Source organism: Hyperolius riggenbachi, chromosome 4, assembly GCF_040937935.1.
Source record: "Hyperolius riggenbachi isolate aHypRig1 chromosome 4, aHypRig1.pri, whole genome shotgun sequence".
NCBI classification, from domain to species: domain Eukaryota; kingdom Metazoa; phylum Chordata; class Amphibia; order Anura; family Hyperoliidae; genus Hyperolius; species Hyperolius riggenbachi.
Window position 1 is genome coordinate 207,666,351 of NC_090649.1, and position 23,514 is coordinate 207,689,864.

Sequence of the window (23,514 nt, forward strand, 5' to 3'; positions counted from 1 at the left end):
TTGCAGAGAAACCAATGGCCATCTGTAAAAGGTATTTTAGTAAGTTTTGAAAAAAGTTCAGTAGGCTACCTTTCCTCTAAGAATGCAAGCATGACAGGCAAGATGTCCATTTAAATTTGCTGTCATGAAATCCCCTTATAATGAGATGCTTGCATACTGTCTCGTACATCTGCTTCAGTTGTACATTCTCTGACTATTGGTATCAACTTCTGAGCTGATTCAGAGATGAAAAATGGATAGATTTTATACATACCTGGGGCTTCCTCCTGCCCCATCCACCTGGATCGCTCCTAACGCCGCCGTCCTCCGCTGTCTGTAGCTACGAGAACTGGGTCCCCGCACTTCGGTCAGTCGGAGCCAGTCTAGCGTAAGAGAAGTGCGCTGTTTGCGTATCTCTCTAGCAGCCGCTGGAGAGATACATAGAGGGAGCACTTCTACGTAGACTGGCTCCAACTGACGTAACTGACAGGACCCAGTTCTCGTAGCTGCAGGCACCCGGTTTCTCGTAGCTGCGGGCAGTGGAGGACGATGGCATGGGAGCGATCCAGGCAGATGAGGCTGGAGGAAGTCCCAGGTATGTATAAATTTTTTTTCATTTTTCATCTCTGGTACCCTTTCTCACAAGCAGCTGAAAAGTGGTGAAGTCAGTGCCTGTCAGCTGCTCTCCTGCACCGTCCGGGCGCTAACCTGTGCTGTACAGGTGGTCCCCAGTGGAGTTAGACCTGAGCCTGGCCGCAGCTGCGCTCAGACTCGGCATGTCGTGGTTCTTTGCTGCCCAATAACACCACTGCTTATCAATGCTTGACAGGCTTGGTGTTAAAACTGGCAAGGCAACAGGCAACCATGAAGGGTCAGTGTGGGTGCTGAGGGAGGGAGAGGTCACTGTGGATGCTGGGGAAGGGAGAGGTTAGTGTGTTTGCTGGGGGAGGGAGTAGTCACTGTGGGTGCTGCTGAGGGAAGGGGGAAAGGTCTGCTGGGGACAAGAGGGGTGCTGCAGGGGGAGAGAAAGGTCACTGTGGGTGCTGGGTGAGGGATAGGTCAAGTGTGGCTGCTGGAGGAAGGAGAGGTCAGTGTGGGTGCTAGGGGAAGCAGGATCACTACTAGTGCTGAGGATGGAGAGGTGACAGTGGTTGCTAGGTGGAAGGAGGGATCACTGTGGGTACTGAGGTAGGAAGGACTCTATTGCGGAAAGGAATGTGAGCGAAGCTACATGCGGCGAGGGCTGTGCAGGCGCAGTGGCTCACCGACTCCCAGTCAGTGTAAAACTAAACTAAGCCGCCATGGGAGAACGGAGGATCGTAGAGGACCGGCGTGGGATAGGACAGCTGCAGGGGACTGGGAGAAGCCCCAGGTAAGTGAAACTCTTTTTCATCAGTTGGTTTAGGTACACGTCACGGTGTGCAGTATTCTTGAATTAAATTCTGTAATTACAGTTTTCAAGTATATTGACATATACATACTGTACATACTTTTTTTAAAACCACTTATTAGGTAGCAAAACAGTACATTGAGTCTGAATCACAGCTAATTCTTTGCTAAGCCTGGAGTTGTGTCAAGAAGCTTCATTGAATGCTATGCTAATAATGTTTTTCTCCTAAAGTCAACAACGTGTAAAATCCCACAAGAAAATATATTTTGCTGGCTTTTGTCAAAGTTACTGCTGACAGCCAGAGTTCATAAACTTTCTGATATCGGTCACAGAATCTCAGAACTTTGTAGCACTGGCCACTCATTATGTACAAGCTGATCCCGTCACCCCCTGGTCAGCATGCTAGAAATAAATAAGTCTTGTTCTTTTTTGATCTTTAACTTTTTATCTGAAGGGTTTTCTACTTATCAGACTTCTGAAAGTAACACTTGGAAATCCATGTTGCAGGAAACAGGGATGTTCTAAGTCATTACTATACAGCACTTTACAAAGTACATCAAACAATTAACCACTTGAGGACCACAGTCTTTTCGCCCCTTAAAGGACTTACGAGGCGAAAAAGACCTAAAAAGTTAAATACCTGCATGTAATAGCAATGCACGGAGGGCGCCGTCCGCGCCCTCCGTGCCGTTCCGCCGGGTCCCCGCAGCTCAATGTGCCCCCCGGCCGGTCCCGACCCCCCAGCCCGGGTCGGGCTCTTCCTCCACAAAGATGGCCACCGGAGCTGGCCGCCGCTGCGCAGTCCGCATAGGCGCGAGTGCGGCTGCGCAGCTCTAGGGCCTCCCCCCCTGATCCACGCTACTGTTGCGTGGATCAGGGGGGGAGGCCCTAGAGCTGCGCAGCCGCACTCGCGCATATGCGGACTGCGCAGCGGCGGCCAGCTCTGACAGCCATCTTTGTGGAGGAGGAAGAGCCCGACCCGGGCTGGGGGGTCAGGACCGGCCGGGGGGCACATTGAGCTGCGGGGACCCGGCGGAACGGCACGGAAGGCGCGGACGGCGCCCTCCGTGCATTGCTATTACATGCAGGTATTTAACTTTTTAGGTCTTTTTCGCCTCGTAATTCCTTTAAGGACCAGAGCCTTTTTTTCCATTCAGACCACTGCAGATTTAACGGTTTATTGCTTGGTTATGCAACCTACTATCTAAATGAATTTTCCCTCCTTTTCTTGTCACTAATACAGCTTTCTTTTGGTGCCATTTGATTGCTGCTGCGATTTTTAGTTTTTATTATATTCATTAAAAAAGACATGAATTTTGTCAAAAAAATGATTTTTTTTTAACTTTCTGTGATAAAATTTGTCAAAGTAAAATTTCTGTATACATTTTTGTCCAAATTTATTGTACTACATGTCTTTGATAATATAAAAAAACAAAACATTTAGTGTATATTTATTGGTTTGGGTAAAAGTTATAGCGTTTACAAACTATGGTGCCAAAAGTGAATTTTCCCATTTTGAAGCATCTCCGACTTTTCTGAGCACCTGTCATGTTTCATGAGGTGCTAAAATTCCAGGATAGTATAAATACCCCCCAAATGACCCCATTTTAGAAAGAAAACATCCCAAAGTATTCACTGAGAGGCATGGCGAGTTCATAGAAGATTTTATTTTCTGTCACAAGTTAGCGGAAAATGACATTATGAGACAAAAAAAAAAAAGTTTCAATTTCTGCTAACTTTTGACAAAAAAAAAAAATGAAATCTGCCACGGACTCACCATGCCCCTCTCTGAATACCTTGAAGTGTCTACTTTCCAAAATTGGGTCATTTGTGGGGTGTGTTTACTGTCCTGGCATTTTGAGGGGTGCTAAATTGTAAGCACCCCTGTAAAGCCTAAAGGTGCTCATTGGACTTTGGGCCCCTTAGCGCAGTTGGGCTGCAAAAAAGTGCCACACGTGGTATTGCTGTACTCAGGCGAAGTAGTATAATGTGTTTTGGGGTGTATTTTTACACATGCCCATGCTGGGTGGGAGAAATATCTCTGTAAATGACAATGTTTTGATTTTTTTTTACACACAATTGTCCATTTACAGAGAGATTTCTCCCACCCAGCATGGGTATGTGTAAAAATACACCCCAAAACACATTATACTATAGTACAGCGATACCACATGTGTGGCACTTTTTTGCACCCTAACTGCGCTAAGGAGCCCAAAGTCCAATGAGTACCTTTAGGATTTCACAGGTCGTTTTGAGACATTTGGTTTCAAGACTACGCCTCACGGTTTAGGGCCCCTAAAATGCCAGGGCAGTTTAGGAACCCCACAAGTGACCTCATTTCAGAAAGACCACAAGGTATTCTGTTAGGAGTATGGGGAGTTCATAGAATTTTTTTTGTCACAAGTTAGCGGAAATTGACACTTTGTGAAAAAAAACCCAATAAAAATCAATTTCCGCTAACTTGTGACAAAAAATAAAATCTTCTATGAACTCACCATAACCCTAACGGAATACCTTAGGGTGTCTTCTTTCTAAAATGGGGTCATTTGTGGGGTTCCTATACTGCCCTGGCATTTTAGGGGCCCTAAACCGTGAGGAGTAGTCTTAAAACCAAATTTCTCAAAATGACCTGTGAAATCCTAAAGGTACTCATTGGACTTTGGGCCCCTTAGCGCAGTTAGGGTGCAAAAAAGTGCCACACATGTGGTACCGCCGTACTCAGGAGAAGTAGTATAATGTGTTTTGAGGTGTATTTTTACATATACTCATGCTGGGTGGGAGAAATATCTCTGTAAATGACAATTTTTTTTTATTTTTTTACACACCATTGTCTATTTACAGAGATATTTCTCCCACCCAGCATAGGTATGTGTAAAAATACACCACAAAACACATTATACTACTTCTCCTGAGTATTATGATACTACATGTGTGGCACTTTTTTGCACCCTAACTGCACTAAGGGGCCCAACATCCTATGAGTACCTTTAGGCTGCTTTCACAGTGGGACGTTACAGGCGCACGTTAGTGCAGCCTGTAACGCAGCCCCACCGCACAGTAATGAAAAATCAATGGGTTTGTTCACACTGCCCACGTTGCGTTACATTGTAACGCAGCAAAGTGCTGCAGCATGTGCGTTATGCGCGGCTAAGCCGCTTTAGAATGTTTTCACATGCTCAGTCATGTTGGGGAGGAGGGGAGAGCGGCCGGGCACATGGCTAATTAATATTCACTGCACTGAGTGACGTGCAGTGTTTACTTCCTGGAGCGGCCGCTCTGTGCGACTATTGGCCCGGGCGGGACCACGTGATGCCACATGCGTCTAAGAGTACGCATCACGGACGCCAGAGTGAGCTGCACAACGCGCCTCACTCTGACGTCCACATCAGAGAGCACCAGGCGTTGCGTTAGAGGCACGTTATGTGCCCTATAACGTCCCCTAAATGCAACGTCCTGTTGTGTAACTAGCCTTAGGACTTCACAGGTCATTTTGAAGCATTTGGTTTCTAGACTACTCCTCACGGTTTAGGGCCCCTAAAATGCCATTATATTAATGCCAGTATAGGAACACCACAAGTGACCCCATTTTAGAAAGAAGACACCCCAAGGTACTCCATTAGTAGTATGGTGAGTTTATAGAAGATTTTATTTTTTTGTCACAAGTTAGCGGAAATTGATTGTTTTTTTTTCAAAGTGTCATTTTCCACTAACTTGTGACAAAAAAATAAAAACTTCTATGAACTCACCATACTACTAACGGAATACCTTGGGGTGTCTTCTTTTTACACATACCCATGCTAGGTGGGAGAAATATCTCTGTAAATGGACAATTGTGTGTAAAAAAAAATCAAAACATTGTCATTTACAGAGATATTTCTCCCACCCAGCATGGGTATGTGTAAAAATACACCCCAAAACACATTATACTACTTCTCCTGAGTACGGTGTGACACTTTTTTGCAGCCTAGGTGCGCTAAGGGGCCCAACGTCCTATTCACGGGTCATTTTGAGGCATTTGGTTTCTAGAATACTCACGGTTTAGGGCCCCTAAAATGCCAGGGCAGTATAGGAACCCCACAAGTGACCCCATTTTAGAAAGAAAACACCCCAAGGTATTCCATTAGGTGTATGGTGAGTTCATAGAAGGTTTTATTTTTTGTCACAAGTTAGTGGAAAATGACACTTTGTGAAAAAAACAAAAATCAATTTCCGCTAACTTGACAAAAAATAAAATCTTCTATGAACTCGTCATACACCTAACGAAATACCTTGGGGTATCTTTTTTACTAAAATGGGGTCACTTTTGGGGTTCCTATACTGCCCTGGCATTTTAGGGGCCCAAAACAGTGACGAGTAGTCTAGAAACCAAATGCCTCAAAATGACTGTTCAGGGGTATAAGCATCTGCAAATTTTGATGACAGGTGGTCTATGAGTAGGCGAATTTTGTGGAACCGGTCATAAGCAGGGTGGCCTCTTAGATGACAGGTTGTATTGGGGCTGATCTGATGGATAAAAGTGCTGAGGGGGGTGACAGGAGGTGATTGATGGGTGTCTCAAGGGGTGATTAGAGGAGAAAATAGATGCAATCAATGCACTGGGGAGGTGATCGGAAAGGGGGTCTGAGGGTTTGGCTGAGTGATCAGGAGTCCACACGGGGCAAATTAGGGCCTGATCTGATGGGCAGGTGTGCTAGGGGGTGACAGGAGGTGATTGATGGATGTCTCAATGTGTGATTAGAGGGGGGAATAGATGCAAGCAATGCACTGGCGAGGTGATCAGGGCTGGGGTCTGAGGGTGTTCTGAGGGTGTGGGTGTGTGATTAAGTGCCCTAGGGGCAGATTAGGGTCTGATCTGATGGGTAGCAGTGACAGGGGGTGATTGATGGGTGATTGATGGGTAATTAGTGGGTGTTTTGAGGAGAGAACAGATGTAAACAATGCACTTGGGAGGTGATCTGACGGCGGGTCTGCGGGCGATCTGATGGTGTGGGTGGGTGATCAGATTGCCTGCAAGGTGCAGGTTAGGGGCTGATTGATGGGTGGCAGTGACAGGGGGTGATTGATGGGTGATTAACAAGTGATCAGTGGGTTATTACAGGGGGATAGATGCATACAGTACACGGGGGGGGGGTCTGGGGAGAATCTGAGGGGTGATCAGAAGCCCCCAGGGGGCAGTTAGGACCTAAACAAAAAAATAGCGTTGACAGATAGTGACAGGGAGTGATTGATGGGTGATTAGGGGAGTGATTGGGTGTAAACAGGGGTCTGAGGGGTGGGCAGGGGGGGTCTGAGGGGTGCTGTGGGCGATCAGAGGGAAGGGGGGGCAGGATCAGTGTGTTTGGTGCAGACTATGGTGGTTGCAGCCTGCCCTGGTGGTCCCTCTGACAATGGGACCACCAGGGCAGGAGTTGTATACATTACAAAGTGTATTATACACTTTGTATGCGGCAATCGTGGGGTTAACAACCCGCCAGCGCTTCCGAACGGCCGGCGGGTTGTCATTGCGGGTGGACGGAGCCAGTTGCCAGGGGAAGCGCGCGTCACCAGTGACTCGATCGCTCCCCGGGCATGCCGAAAGGACGCAACGCCGAAGGGCGTATTGCGGTCCTTTCGGCGTCCACTTTGCTGCCGCCCATCGGCTGTGGGCGGTCGGCAAGTGGTTAATGCCCCTAACCTCAAGGAGCCTCAGTCCCTACCAAAGTAATATGTCTTTAGCACAGTAGGACACCTGAAGTGACAGGGATGGAGTAGGCTCTATATGGATTTCATTTTAAACAATACCACTTGCCTGGCGTTCTGCTGATCTTTCATGCATCAGTAGAATCACACGCCTGAAACAAACATAAGGCAAATCCAGTCAAACGTCTGATCTGCATGTTTAGGGTCTATGGCTAAAAGAAAGGGAGAAGAAAACAGGTGATACGAAAGGAGGTTCCATTAGATCCCTGGGTATATGTTTTAGGTCACCCACACAAAGGAATCAGAAAGCACACTCAAATGTTGAATCATACTTTGACATAGGCCAGAATAGCTATAGCTACTAGGTGGAGGGCAGGAGAACCACCATCCCTTCAGTAGGCCATTCTGAAGATCAGATTTCTGAGGTTCAATGTGGCTTTAAGGAGACATTATCCCATGTTGGCAAGGTCTGATAGTTGCAAGGGAATCAGATAAGGAGTGAACTGTGCTTTATAGGTAGCGGTTTTATGTGTGTGTACTGTTGTTTACAGATCGGATGTAGTATTGTATGGGGGCTAAGATGTTTATATGGTAGATATAAGTCCTATATTGTATGTTAGGTTATCCCACTCAATGTTCTGGGACTGCTATAGGCCCGAAGCCATTTAAGTTTGATATTGTCCTGTGATACAATTACTGGCTTTATTCTGATCTGTAGGTCTGTTAAAAATGTTTAAAAAAAATAAACTATAAAAATTGAATTACCCAAAAAAAAAGTGAGATTAGCAGGACAGCCAGGCAGCATTAAAAGGAAATAAATATGGCAGCCTCCACATCCCTCTCACTTCAGGTGTCCTTCAAGGCACATTTGAGAGGAAACCAATAAACTTACCAGTATGTTTTTGGTGTAGGAGAGCACTGTGTCCTCACCAAGAGTCAAGCCTGGGACCCCAAGGCTGCAAGGTAAGATTGATTACCTCCTCTACCACTGCTAAATTTCTGTCCTTATTCCACTGTTGCATGAAACATACCAGCAAACTATTATATAAACATTTTGACTATTATATCTAAATGTCCTTTAATACAGCCACTGCTTTTACTGTTCCATAGGAAACTATTTAAATGCACGGAGTGCAGCAGTCTGAATGTTGAATGGTGTTCCCAGTTTAAAAGTTATGGAACAGAGAAGCATGATTTAACTACTTACACACATACTGCTATAAGGCATCTAAAATATATACCAAGCAATAAAACAAGGCTTGACATCAATACAGCGACAATATACGTTTGTTAAAAACTCTCATAACAAATAATATTGTATTCATATTTTGAAACTCATGAGAGGTAGGTGTATTTGATAAGGCAGTGCACAAAGAAGTACAGAACACCAAAGCAGCCAGATTTGGAAGAAATGCAAGACTGATCTTTGGTTATGTAATGCTATGTACTGGGTACATATGTTGGTGTAGCAAACTGCAGTATATAAAGCAACCATTGCTGTTTAAAGGGGATCTCCTGGAACATGTATTGAGGATTGGTTATCTGACCAGAATGTAGACAGACTTCAGGGGTGAGGAATGGGTATTTGGTCAGGACAGCTAAGCTCACAGAGTGTAGGAGACTATCTTCTGGAATATGTATTGAGGCTTGGCTATCTGACCAGAACGTAGACAGACTTCAGGGGTGAGGAATGGGTATTTGGAAAGGACAACTAAGCCCACAGAAAATGCAGGAGACAGCCTAGCAGTGTGCAGTATGAGACAGCCCAGGGCTCTTCAGTTTTCCCTCCCTTCTGAAGCCAGTGGAACTGTGTCATCTTAGTGTACCTTGACCTCCCCTCCCTTAGTGCTTTCTGATAGGGGGGAATTGAATGGGCATCCTGCCTCTTTTCCATAGCATCTTCTGGTAGAGGAATGACCACAGCTGTTACCCACCCACCGTCCTGCAGAACATTATGGAGTGGGTGGTGGGAAGTGTCCCAGACAGCCACACTCCCAGAAAATGCAAGCAGGAGAGCCTGTAAGTCTGCAAAACAGGACAGCTCACGCCACATAGTATGAGGAGGTTTATAGTAAGCCACTAGTGTATTCTGCATGGTGAACGTATAGCCCTTAATAAAAATGTGTAGAATTCCACTTGAATAGCAATCTTATCAGAAATATCTACCTGCTTGTTAAGTCCACAATTCTGTCAAAGATGGACCACATTTCTTATTTATCTTTCAGGTCGGCCTGGATGCTATTGGCAGAGTGTTAGAAGGCAGCAGGCTAACCTCAGTTTTCCTTAGAGTACAAATCTGAACTATTCATTTCTGAATAGAGCTGGACTAAAAAGCTGAGATTCTTCAAGCTATATTAGTGTGCGTTCTTGCTGCGATTTCCCTGCCACAAATGACTGCTGTTCAATCTTTTAACTCCAAGGCAAACAAAAACATTTTGTTCAAGTCAGAATTTCCCAAATGTTTACCAGTGGGGCATCACCAGTCTCTGGGGACCCTACATAACTCAGGCAACAAACATTTAAACTAAAATGTTAATAATTCAAGTTTATATTGATATGCTACCTGTAATAACCACCTTTTGCTCCGGCACCAGCAAACTCATCAGCAGGAGTTTGCAAACATTACTCCTCACACAGCAAGCAGGAGATAGACTTTTCTCAGGCTTCTTCAATGTTTACGGAGTTTATTCAGAAAACAGATATACAGATAGATACAGTTCATCTTATCCTAGCAAGCAAAGCAGATCTTCATGTTTCTTGGCGTTACCGCTCTTGCCTAACCCCCTGTGGTGGTTAGTCAGGTATTCTTATATCTACTCTTTGTTACACTAGACTACCTATGTACAGCATACATCATATCAGATTACAGAGAGGAATGAACATACTTAGAGAAATAATTGGGTTCCAGCCAATAGAAGTCAGAGATGGAGGGCATGAAAGTATGAAGCAGAGTGAGCTCTGAGCGCCCCCCTAGATGTTTAATATCGACTAGGAAAGAGTTAAACGTGGCATCATATTCGCCATCCCCTAGACCAGACTATTGGATGAGCCCTATCGTGGTGTCATAATACCCACCCACTCGATTAATATTTAATGTCACCTTTCCTTTACTTACTGGAATGTGGATATTTAGTAAATACGGCTGATGTTTACTGTTCCTGTGGTGTACGTGTTGAGGTCAGAGTAGGCCGATGGAACATGTTCTCAGTATCTGCTTGAGACAAAATGAATAACAAGCAGACACTGAGATGCTTAGGCCTGCATCACAAGAAATTCTATTTTAAAGACATACACTGCGGACAAGCCTTTTACATAAACCTCAGGCCAAGTAACTGAGGCCTACTTAAATTCTAACAATCCCCCCTAAAATGGCTTGATCCGCAGATCCCCACTTCTGAACCCCACAGTACCTGGTTTTGTTTCTTTATGTTTCACTTTTCGATGTTCGTGCTCACACAACTTCTCTGCTCTAGGCGGTTATCCCTGGAAGAGAGAGAGCAAGACCTCTTGGTCTTCCTGTAACCAGGCTCTCTGGGGAGGCCCTACTTCTAAGTCCCTCTATACCACATGCTCAGCATTTGCGTCACTTGCGTATCACTCACAAACTTGCATGACCACAGAAAAGTGAAACTCGTTTGTTTGTTACTCAATGGAGCAGTGCCAAGTGCCTTCTAAAAAAGCGCCTTTATACAATCAGCTCCATCACCGGTACTACTAAACCTATACCCGTAACCCTGTATATCCCTTAATTTGAAAATATGGGTTCATGAGATTATTTATGAGGCACCAATCTCTGGACCAGGTTAATTTGTTTTACGTAATTTTAACACGCAACCTCACCTGGATAATGATGCCTAAAGTTGTCATCCCCATCCAGACGACTAGTGGGTGTAGGAAGAACTTGTGAACTGCAGAGGTCCAGTCCGAGTGTCCCTGGAACATCACCGGAAACCTTTTCCACCAGGTCAGACTGGAACTCACCTGCTTATTTTTGTGTTCTACCTCGTTAAGATCACCTGGATCATGGTGAAATCTTACCTCTAACTTAGTGTACTGTTTGTTTAACCTTTGTAACACAATGTGGTCGTCTTGGGTCAAAAACTGTTCCCCTTTGTCCCATGTCTTGTTATCTTTCATGCTGGGAACTTCACGTGAAACTTTGAACTTTAGAGTTCTCTTAACAATTTGAGAAACAACGTCATCAAACCTGGATGACTGGATCCATATGGGATCTCCGCTCACCCAATATGTTCCCCTTGGAAACTTCCCCTTATCGGAACAATTATGAGAATATACCTTGAATGTATCATTAGACCTTATGTTAAAAAACCAAACCTTTCCTTCAGCCACCGGAACTATCGGTTGGGCTTCAGGGTGGATCTTTTAAATGGTAGCCTCGCCTTCTGCGTTATTGAGCCCGCAGGCTTCTTCACTAAACTTGACTTGCCCCGGCCAACGCAGGTACTTCTGCAAGAATTGCCCGCATGAGGACAACTCTACTTGTTTCACCTCCCCGTCTAGCACCAAAAAAGGTTGACCTCTCAGGTCCTGGTGTAAGACACGGGTTGAGGTGGGAACTAAGGAAGTGGCGGTGCCTAAAGGAATGTTGCACCGTTTCCATTGGTTCACCCAAACATCTCGAAGCTGCCATGCAAAAGATCCTTCTCCAGAAAAATTAATATTCCTCCCCTTGTCCAATCTCAGTTGCACAGGATCTTTAAGCATCTCCCTGACAAAATATGTCCCCAACTGTCCTGATTGGACCTCTGCTCCCCTTATGTCCTGAGGCACAATATGTACCTGAGGTTGGGAAGACTGTACTCTCTGCAATCTTTCAATCAAGAGTACCTCTTCACTTACCCAACTAGCATGAGGATAAGCGGCTGCATATGGACTGTGTAAAATCGGCCCCTGTTGTGACCCGTGTAATGTGAATGGGGTTCCCTGGGTTGGCTTTCCCTCCCCCGGGACCGCTCTCCCCACCCTCTTTATCACCTGGAAATGTGGCTCGTTCTCGATTTTTACTTCTTGTTTCGAGAACCACCACCCCTCGGCTTTCCAGCCTTTACGTGTGTATAGTTGGTTGAGAGGCACTCTCTGTTGGTAGCTCTAGAGTGTGATGTTGTCCCCCGCGTCTCTCCGGCAGGAGAATTGACGCCTCCTGCTCGTTCCTCTCCAATCTGGAACCATCTCACTCTGCATAACTAAGACAAGGTACCCCTGAATCACACACTCCACCTTTTGCATGTACCCATTGTACTGCAATGTACCTTTTAACAACTCTTTGGATCGGTGCATCGATTCTGGGAGTGTGGTATTCAATAGCAGATTTACACTGTCATTCAATTCCCACTGCCCGCACACCTGACCCTTCAGACCTTTCACCCACATTGTGCCATGAAATTTGATTTCTCCTGGCACAAGTGCTCTTTTCCTCCGTCCCTGCATGGTCCGTCTGTGCCAAGCGGAGGGAGGTGTGAAAGGATTAGTACCTTTGTCACCAAACATTAACATGCTTGGGCCTTGCATTCTCATTAACCCCTTATTATACATGAGAATGTCCTCGCTTCGTTCTCCTAGGACGAAATGGCAACCTAGGATCACCATCAGCACGGTACTCTTCATTATAAAAGCACCACCTTGGGAAAGAAAAACATTAGCACTTTGCATTATGCTTTGCTCAGACAGTTTTATTAGTCTCTCTCCGATCTCCGAAATCTCGTGTTTTAGTCTCTTTCCAATTTCAGGAATCTCGTGTTTTAGTCTCTTTCCACTTTCAGGAATCTCGTGTTTCTCCAAACTTAGATTGGCATCTGGAACCTTTCGCTTATCCGACTGACATCTCCATCTTTGCTGCCAGCACTGCAGCTGTCTCAATTCCATATTGCCCAACTCCTGAAATCAAAATACAAACAAATCAATTCTTATTAATGATTTGGGATTCGCCCTGCGGCTTGTACTCTGTACACTTTAAATTGATCAATATATATCGTAATTGATCTCGTTGCTTTATGTTTCTCATGAACTCTATTTACTCTTTTTGGTAGATTGGAGTTAAACTTCACCCCCCTACCTCAGTACTAGCCTCAGTACTTTAAAATATGCTCCCGCGGACTTCACCTTTGGAAGCTCTCACCTCATTGCAGCTCCTTCCACATCCCCCCCATCTGTCCATGCGCGGCCGTCGCATGCACAGATTACGGATGCCACACCTGTTGTTGCTTTGCAGGTGAGCCTGCAATGCTCTTGCTCATTTTCGCATTTACTTATCTAGAACTTCATTGCGATACCAGCTCTGCTAGAAGTTCTGTGTATTGTACCCTCTGATCAATGTTTGCCGTGCCACTACCCCCAGACTTTACAAAAAATGGCTGCCTCCCTGTAGGAAGGAGCACTTTGCACTTAAACTACACAGGGTGCAGGGCTAAGCATACCAGCGTCACATGCCTGTATGCAGATCCCTGAATGCCCACTTGGTAGGTAGTCAAATGGCAAACACTGTACTGATACACCGTCACTCTGTAAATAGCAATTGCTGCATCCCTATAAGTGCCCCTTGACCTGCTTCCAGTTCTGTTCCGTGCTAAACTGAATCAGAGCTGGAGAAAAGAAGAGAAAGAAAAAAAAATATATATATTTATGACCAATCGGTGGGCGAGGAAAAACACGCCAACAGCCCAGCAATGACATCTTTGTCAATCTCTGGTCCTGTCCCTGATACAAAAACCCCCCCGAAACAAACACTCTGCAGTCGCCGCGAGTACACCTGGATTGGTAAACTCCTTTCTTTCTCTCTTTTCCTTTCCCCCTCTCCAACTGTGCACTGTCCCCCTATCTCTATGGGGAACACATGCTGCACCGCACTTTAAAGAGGAACTGTAACGACAAAACGGCCCCTGGGGGGTACTCACCTCGGGTGGGGGAAGCCTCAGGATCCTAATGAGGCTTCCCACGCCGTCCTGTGTCCCTCGGAGGTCTCGCTGTAGCCCTCCGTGCAGCGGTGACGCAATATTTACCTTCCTGGCTCCTGCGCAGGCGCTCTGATGCCTCTCGGCGCCGAAGTAGGCGGAAATACCCGATCGCCGTCGGGTCTGCTCTACTGCGCAGGCGCAAGTTTCCGGCGCCTGCGCAGTAGAGCGGACCCGACGGAGATCGGGTATTTCCGTCTATTTCCGTGCCGAAAGTCGCCACAGCGCCCCCGCTGGAGCCAGCAAAGGTAAATATTGAACTGACAGTCGGCACAGTCGCCGGCTGTTCGGAGGGCTGCGGCGAGACCCCCGTGGGACAGAGGACGGCGTGGGAAGCCTCATTAGGATCCGGAGGCTTCCCCCACCCGAGGTGAGTACCCCCCAGGGGAGGTTTTTGTTGTTACAGAGTCTCTTTAAGGTGCCTCACTTAAAGGAATAATCCCATAAGCAACCCAGTACAGATACTTCCCTGATCTGCGCAGCACTTGCAAATCACTCCCTGGGGACTATCTGACTTATACGTGTTTTCCTAGCTGGGAAACACTTCCTATCCGTGAGCCTGCAACTTGCTTGGCTCACGTATGCGGACACTCCCTGTGTCCAGACTTCTTCTGAGGAAATCATCTGGAAGCCAAGAAACTCAGTAGAATCTCTCTACTGTCCCCACTCTGGACCCCCCTCCCTCCAGCTGCTTCCGTGCATGGCGCCTTGTGCACAGCTGTGACATGGGACGTGGGATCCCCCCCAGCACATCCTCCCCCCTGCCATCGGGGCGTGCCTATCAGTGGGCGCTTCCCGCCCCCTCCCCTCCTGATACATCATGCAGATGGGAGTGGCTTTCTCAGAAACCCGACGCCATGTTGAGTCATGGCATGCCAGCCAAGATGGCTGCTATCAATCTCCCGTAGCAACCTCTTAATCCTATACACATTAGGAGAAAAAAAACAGTTAGAATATACAATGCATAGTATGCACACTAAACATTTCAGCATATATATTTCTCGGGTACCTGCAAAACAGACACAGCAGCGTGTGAAATTTCCTATCTCCTTCCCAGAAAAAAAAACGCAAATCATCTTGAACATGTAGATAGAGGGAAAAAAAAAAAACATGCACCCACTGAACCCTGATCTTATGACGGCTGAAAAAAACATCCTGAACAGAAAGAATTCTCCACAACTACACCGAAACTTTACTCATATCATAAACCTTTGCCTGGAATGCGGAGTGACAGAAACTGAACAACTCTTCCAGCTCTTAGCAGATATCCGCGGACACAAACCTTAACCGTGCTTCCCCCAATCTGTAGAGAGGGGGGTGGGAGGATGCACTGTATTGGCCCCCCTTCCCACTAAACCTACGCTCTGCGATCCGCAAGAAAAAAACAATAAAGAATTCAAATTTGTGTATAACACTGGCACGCACTAAAAATTCTATAGCAGTTTATTAGACATATAAAATGAAAGAATTTAATCACTCTCCACACACTTTCAACACTCACACATACTTCAGAGAGGCCTCTCTGTTCCGCCTGCCTAACTACTGCCACTAACATATATCTAAAAAATCTAAAAGTCTTTTAAGGGGATTTATATTCAATCTATTGTCATATTGTTCATTTCTGGTAAATGAGTCTGATGGTCTTCAATGTTAAAAAGTCTTTCCAGTTCAAGAGTGTAGTTTCCTGTATAAATGGATTACATTCAGACCAGCGATATTAATACACTCACGTGCTCCCCAGTATTGGGTTTGTCACTCTCTTTAGATTTACTTGGGATCCTGACTGGTTACCGTTCCTATGTAGGTCTCACCAGGCTCAGCGTCCTCCGGTTTCTCTCCTATGCCCGCCGCTCGCCAAACTGATACCTTTGTGCAGCATACGTCACCTCCGCATCCACTACGGAAGTGCGCCCGCTGTGTTCTCCGTCTGTTGGCTTCTCGCGTGCACTGCTTCTTGGTGACGTCACCTCTCTAGGCTGTTGGAACTTCGCTGGCGGCTCAAAGTGCCCCATAATCTGAAACCCTCCTGAAGAAGGCCGACGAGTTATCGGCAGAAACGCGTAGAGGTTACAATAGAAGCATATGAATTGCCCACAGAAATCTGCAAAGGTTTTGGAAGAAGCGGACTGTTAGCGCGCAACAGCCGCCAGCGAAGTTCCAACAGCCTAGAGAGGTGACGTCACCAAGAAGCAGTGCACGCGAGAAGCCAACAGACGGAGAACACAGCGGGCGCACTTCCGTAGTGGATGCGGAGGTGACGTATGCTGCACAAAGGTATCAGTTTGGCGAGCGGCGGGCATAGGAGAGAAACCGGAGGACGCTGAGCCTGGTGAGACCTACATAGGAACGGTAACCAGTCAGGATCCCAAGTAAATCTAAAGAGAGTGACAAACCCAATACCGGGGAGCACGTGAGTGTATTAATATCGCTGGTCTGAATGTAATCCATTTATACAGGAAACTACACTCTTGAACTGGAAAGACTTTTTAACATTGAAGACCATCAGACTCATTTACCAGAAATGAACAATATGACAATAGATTGAATATAAATCCCCTTAAAAGACTTTTAGATTTTTTAGATATATGTTAGTGGCAGTAGTTAGGCAGGCGGAACAGAGAGGCCTCTCTGAAGTATGTGTGAGTGTTGAAAGTGTGTGGAGAGTGATTAAATTCTTTCATTTTATATGTCTAATAAACTGCTATAGAATTTTTAGCGCGTGCCAGTGTTATACACAAATTTGAATTCTATATTTTGAGGGTTTAGGGATTCCCTCCACGGGTCACGCAGCTTATCATTTAGGATCCTAATATCCAGCGCCAGATAGTGTTGTATTTATAGTATATACAAAAAAACAATAAAACCCATGACACTGAATCATGCTGAGATTACAGAAACATTACATAGCACTAACTAACTAATAGCATTGACTGGAACCAGTATTCCCACTATTCTGGGCACTCCCACCAACGTGTCCTCCCTATTTCTCCCCCTAACTGCTCTCCTCACTATCCACCATCTGCTCTACAGAGCATGGGAGAAAAATAAACATCGCTGGCCTCTCTCCCCGCCCAGAACTGCAAAGAGAGAAACCGAAATTATGTACGCTGCTACCAGCATAACACAGAAAAATAACACACAGCTGTAGAAAAAAAACACTGTCAATATATAACAGACCCCAAACACTGCTACAAAATCAAATAAACAAATGAAACGCTATACTTGCCTGGCTCTACAGACTTGTACCGACTTCCAATCCGATCAGCTGACGGCAAGTTCTTTCCACGAGTCGATGGACCTCGGTGAGCGTTTACTGAGCGTTCTCTCAGCGGATTCTCCGGTCCCGAAGGTAACTTGCTCAAAACCTCTGCCTGGGATACCTCACCACGGAATCCTTTGTTCGGCTAGATTGCGTGTACATCACAATCCAAGTAAAACAGGTCCATGACTCGCCGCTGATCATCACTCGGATTGCAGTCCGTGTGTTGGCCTCTCTAGCGGCCTCCCACACACCACTTATCCTCTTGATAAGCTTCCTTTCCAGTCCGCGTCAACTCTGCTTGTGTCGCTGTGGAATATCTTGAAAACTAGATAACAGACTGACATCTGGCCCGGTCCTTGCCTGCCTTTTCTGCTAGACAGCGCAGCTGGGTTCACGGCACCAATTGTAATAACCACCTTTTGCTCCGGCACCAGCAAACTCATCAGCAGGAGTTTGCAAACATGACTCCTCACACAGCAAGCAGGAGATAGACTTTTCTCAGGCTTCTTCAATGTTTACGGAGTTTATTCAGAAAACAGATATACAGATAGATACAGTTCATCTTATCCTAGCAAGCAAAGCAGATCTTCATGTTTCTTGGCGTTACCGCTCTTGCCTAACCCCCTGTGGTTAGTCAGGTATTCTTATATCTACTCTATGTTACACTAGACTACCTATGTACAGCATACATCATATCAGATTACAGAGAGGAATGAACATACTTAGAGAAATAATTGGGTTCCAGCCAGTAGAAGTCAGAGATGGAGGGCATGAAAGTATGAAGCAGAGTGAGCTCTGAGCGCCCCCCTAGATGTTTAATATCGACTAGGAAAGAGTTAAACGTGACATCATATTCGCCATCCCCTAGACCAGACTATTCGATGAGCCCTATCGTGGTGTCATAATACCCACCCACTCGATTAATATTTAATGTCACCTTTCCTTTACTTACTGGAATGTGGATATTTAGTAAATACGGCTGATGTTTACTGTTCCTGTGGTGTACGTGTTGAGGTCAGAGTAGGCCGATGGCCTTCTTTTAGGAACATGTTCTCAGTATCTGCTTAAGACAAAATGAATAACAACCAGACACTGAGATGCTTAGGCCTGCATCACAAGAAATTCTATTTTAAAGACATACACTGCGGACAAGCCTTTTACATAAACCTCAGGCCAAGTAACTGAGGCCTACTTAAAAACATTTTGTTCAAGTCAGAATTTCCCAAATGTTTACCAGTGGGGCATCACCAGTCTCTGGGGACCCTACATAACTCAGGCAACAAACATTTAAACTAAAATGTTAATAATTCAAGTTTATATTGATATGCTACCCATCTGTAAGGGAACCTCTATAGTTACTACAATTTATATAGACATTATTTCACAACATTCCTAGTAAGCAACTGTGTGTTCCCTAAATGTGTCTTGCTAGCACTGCACTAATTTTCGATTGTGTAAGGGCTTAAAGTCCTCCCACTGTAATGCATCTGATAGTAAGCATTGATTAAATATTAATATATACTTCTGTGCATTGCGTCTGTACTTTTTGCAACAAATGTTAAAAAAGCTGCCCGCTGGCGCCTCTAGCTCCAATTCCTGTTGAGATGACAGTTCAATTCTATTGGAGAGATAGTTGTGCAAACTCCTCCCCAATCCCATCATCACCCACATTACACAGTAAGGAAGGAGCTGGGACAGAGCAGCAGGCAGTCTTTACCTGCGTTCACAGATCACTAGATCTCTCCAAACTTCCCCCTCTTCTAATGTAACGGTTTGTTGCAAGCCTTACAACACTACAGCTAAGTAGTCATTTGCCCCTGTGCCTGCTTAATGGATGAAAAAAACATTTAACGCATCCTGCGCTATCCCCAGGTTCTAAAAAAGGGTTAAATAAAAAGGGGTGGGTGTAGGCAGGTAACCTGCTGCATGCTGGGGAGGAATTTCACACTCTTCTAGCAAGAAGGAACGACAGGAGCCACCCACCAGGTGTTTTAAATCAATTTATTGACCCCCCCCCCCCCAAAAAAAAAAAACGAATAAGAATTGCAAATTTACTATCATATGCATTAAACATGAGAGGCTGAAATAGGACTTTATTATAATAATGTGCCAATGGCTCTTCATGTGGAAGGGTTAGTTCAAAGTTTTGTATCTTCAATGTCAGAGCCTTTTGTGCAATATATCACATTCCTGTTGCTACATTGGCCTCAATTCACTCAGCTTTATCGAATACTTTATCAAACGTTTGATAATTTACCTCATGAGTAAAATCTAATTAACCAGTTCACCCCCAAGGGTTTTTACCCTAACGGACCAGAGCAATTTTCACCTTTCAGCGCTCCTCCCTTTCATTCACCAATAACTTTTTCACTACTTATCACAGCAAATTGATCAATACCTTGTTTTTATTGCCACTAAATAGGCTTTTTGGAGGCGATATTTATTTTCAGTAATACCTTTTCTTTTTATGCATTTTAAAGGGAAAAACAAGGAAAAAAATGAAAAAATACACGATTTCTCCATTTTCATCCCCTATAGTTTTAAAATAAACACTGCTAATGTGCATAAAACACACACATTTTATCTGCCTATTTGTCCTGGTTATTACAATATATAAATTATGTCCCTAGTGCAAAGTATGGTGACAATATATTATTTGGAAATAAAGGTGTATTTTTCCTATGTTGTGTTTTTGTTTTCTCATTGCATACTACCAATGAATTCAAGCCCTTATTTGCAAATATAACAGTAGTTCACCCTCATAGCATACATATTTTAAAAGCTGAGTCCCTAAGGTAACTATTTATGCATTCGGTTTTCAATTCTGTCACTTTTGGTGTTTTTTACAAGTGTTTTATTTTGGTACAGAGTATATGGAAATAACAGTTTTATTGCTTCTCATTCAGTTTGCCAAAAAAATCAAAATCAAATGACATATGCATAATCTCTCAAACACCCCAAATTATCTTCTCTTGCTTGTCACGGTTAAAATGATACCCTATACACATCATCAAATAGTGTTTTGGCCACATAATACACTGTTAATCATGAGCAGCACAATGTATTTTTCAAGGCCATTTTTTGCACCAGAAACAATACAGTCATACTTTCCCAGCAAAACCCCTGGTGTCTCAGAACATTGGATATAGGTCATAAATTATACCATTCTGAAAACTAGAGAACCAGACCTACCCAAATATACATATTTTGTAACATTTGCACTTTTGCGGTTTTGATGAAATTGCACCGTAACTTAAAAAATGTTTTTTTTTTACAGTTTTCTTTACTTTGGCATGAAAAAACAATTCAAATGACATATGCATAATCTCTCAAACACCCCAAATTCTCTTCTCTTGCTTGTCACGGTTAAAATGATACCCTATACACATCATCAGATAATGTTTTGGCCACATAATACACTGTTAATCATGAGCAGCGCCAATGTATTTTTCAAGGCCATTTTTTTGCACCAGAAACAATACAGTCATACTTTCCTAGCAAAACCCCTGGTGTCTCAGAACATTGGATATAGGTCATAAATTATACCATTCTGAAAACTAGAGAACCAGACCTACCCAAATATACATATTGAGTAACATTTGCACTTTTGCGGTTTTGATGAAATTGCACCGTAACTTTGAAAATGTTTTTTTTTTTACAGTTTTCTTTACTTTGGCATGAAAAAACAATTCAAATGACATATGCATAATCTCTCAAACACCCCAAATTCTCTTCTCTTGCTTGTCACGGTTAAAATGATACCCTATACACATCATCAGATAGTGTTTTGGCCACATAATACACTGTTAATCATGAGCAGCGCCAATGTATTTTTCAAGGCCATTTTTTGCACCAGAAACAATACAGTCATACTTTCCTAGCAAAACCCCTGGTGTCTCAGAACATTGGATATAGGTCATAAATTATACCATTCTGAAAACTAGAGAACCAGACCTACCCAAATATACATATTTTGTAACATTTGCACTTTTGCGGTTTTGATGAAATTGCACCGTAACTTTGAAAATGTTTTTTTTTTACAGTTTTCTTTACTTTGGCATGAAAAAACAATTCAAATGACATATGCATAATCTCTCAAACACCCCAAATTCTCTTCTCTTGCTTGTCACGGTTAAAATGATACCCTATACACATCATCAGATAGTGTTTTGGCCACATAATACACTGTTAATCATGAGCAGCGCCAATGTATTTTTTAAGGCCTTTTTTTACCAAATGCAACAATGTAATTCTTTCTTCTCAAAGCCCCAGGAGTGTAAGGGCCGGTTCACACGGACGGCAGGCGGCGTTGGGGCGGCCAGGAAGTCGCGTCGTCCTGTGACGTCCCGTTCGGTGGCGGCGGTACAGAGATCGTCGCGATCGGCGTTTCTCGTCCCCGCAGGGGGACATGAAGACGCGCCGGCTAGCCGTCCCTAGACGTTGCATGCGGCTTCTAGGGACGGCCGAAACGATGCGTTAAATCGGGATCAGAACGCCGCGTTTATGCAATCGACGGTAATCGACGGTAACCGCGCAATGCTAAACGCTCCTATTCACTTGAATGGGAGAGTTTAGCCGATGGGTCCCGAACGCTTGACGGTAGACGCCGCCAAGCGTCCGTGTGAACCGGCCCTAAGACCATTCAATAAAAGACACAAATGTTACCATTCTGAAAACTAGAGACTCAGGCCTACTCAGTTGCAAATAGAATAATTTAGGTGAGGCCTAAATCACTATCCATAACATGAATGACAGATACATTGGAACTCACCATTGCAGGTCTAACAGGATGGAGAAAGGCCAGAGGTCATACGCCAAGGAAAGCCAGTGGTCAGAAGATGGGGGGTGGTCTGCAGAGTAAAGTCCTGTGGCAAACACTCTCGCCTTGCAGCAGCAAGTCCAAATGGGAAAAAACTATTTGCAGGTTGTAGGAGTCTTGGGTTTCCTCTAAGCTTCTGGGTTTCCTCCCACACCCCCAAAAAAGGTGGTAATGTTAACTAGTGGTAATTGTGAGTTCCTTTGAGGGACAGTAAGTGGCAAATAAAAGTAGAGAGGAAAAAGTCCAGTGAAAATTTAGGGTAATGAAGAAAAAAAAATAAAATAAAAAATAAAGTCTAATAGCTGCTGAGGGTTTGGTATGCCTCAAAGCAGCCGGCAACGCAGAGTCCCGGCTGTGAGGGGCACTTTGGGCAGTGGTATCTGCTGTCTTTCCGCCTCTTGTGCTTGGTGCACACCCGGCATCGCTTCTGTGGCTTCGCCTTAATTGGGTTCGGGGGGATCAGGGCAGGAAAATGTTTTCCCCTTAGGCGAACTGCTCCATCCAGTTGCATTGGATTGTATTCCTCCATAAGGTTGACGCTTTCATTGATCAGCGATCTCAAAGCTTGTCGCATAAACGGGAGGTAGCTGTCACCGTGGCATTTCTTTTTATAAAGCACAAATGCGTTGTGCATGGCCATCTGCAGGAGGTAAAAAAAAACTTTTTTGTACCAGGCCCTCTTTTTTTTTTAAAAAAAGTAGTAGGAGAGCATTTGGTCCGCAAGATCCACCGCACCCATATTTTTTGTGTAGTCGACCAATGCCATTGGCTTCTCGATCCGCTCTCTGGAGGTTGTGACAGGAACCACTTCTTCAGTGTGGATTGAAGTCAGGACCATGACGTCTCTCTTGTCCCTGAATTTTATAGCCAGGAGCTCACCACTTCTGAGACTGTGTGTTTCCCCTTTCGATAATTTTTTATTAACCACCTGTGGTGGGAGGCCTTTGCGGTTTGGCCTCACTGTCCCACAGGCACCAGTCTCTGCAGAATATAAAAATTTGAAAAGGGGAATGCTGGTGTAGAAGTTATCCACGTACAGATGATAGCCTTGGTGGAGGAGTGGGTTGGCTAGTTCCACCACAATTTTCCCACTGGTTGGCATGTATGGTGGGCACCCAGCTGGTTGCAAATGGCTATCTTTGCCCTCATACAGAAAAAAAGAATAGGTGTAGCCAGTGCTGCTCTCACAAAGTTTATAAAATTTTATCCCATACTTGGCAGCCTTACTTGGGATATATTGTTTTATCCCTAATCTGCCATGGAAGGGTAGGAGGGATTCATCCACTGCAACCTCTCTCTCTGGAGTGTACACCTCGCTAAATTTTGTACTGAGGTGGGTGAGTATGGGCCTCAGCTTAAAAAGCTTGTCATGGCCAGGATCACCTTTGGGGACATTGTCCGAATTGTCGGCAAAGTG

At 44.7% G+C, this 23,514-nt stretch overlaps 1 long non-coding RNA gene across 1 annotated transcript in view; it reads left to right on the forward strand.

The window, feature by feature from the left end:
* Window positions 1-497: 497 nt before the first annotated feature.
* Window positions 498-23,514, forward strand: part of LOC137571727 (uncharacterized) — a 29,999-nt gene continuing 6,982 nt past the window's right edge. Inside the window, exons 1-2 of the long non-coding RNA XR_011031417.1 lie at window positions 498-574; window positions 7,960-8,011. This is a non-coding gene — a long non-coding RNA (uncharacterized lncRNA). The remainder of the gene's footprint in view (window positions 575-7,959; window positions 8,012-23,514) is intronic.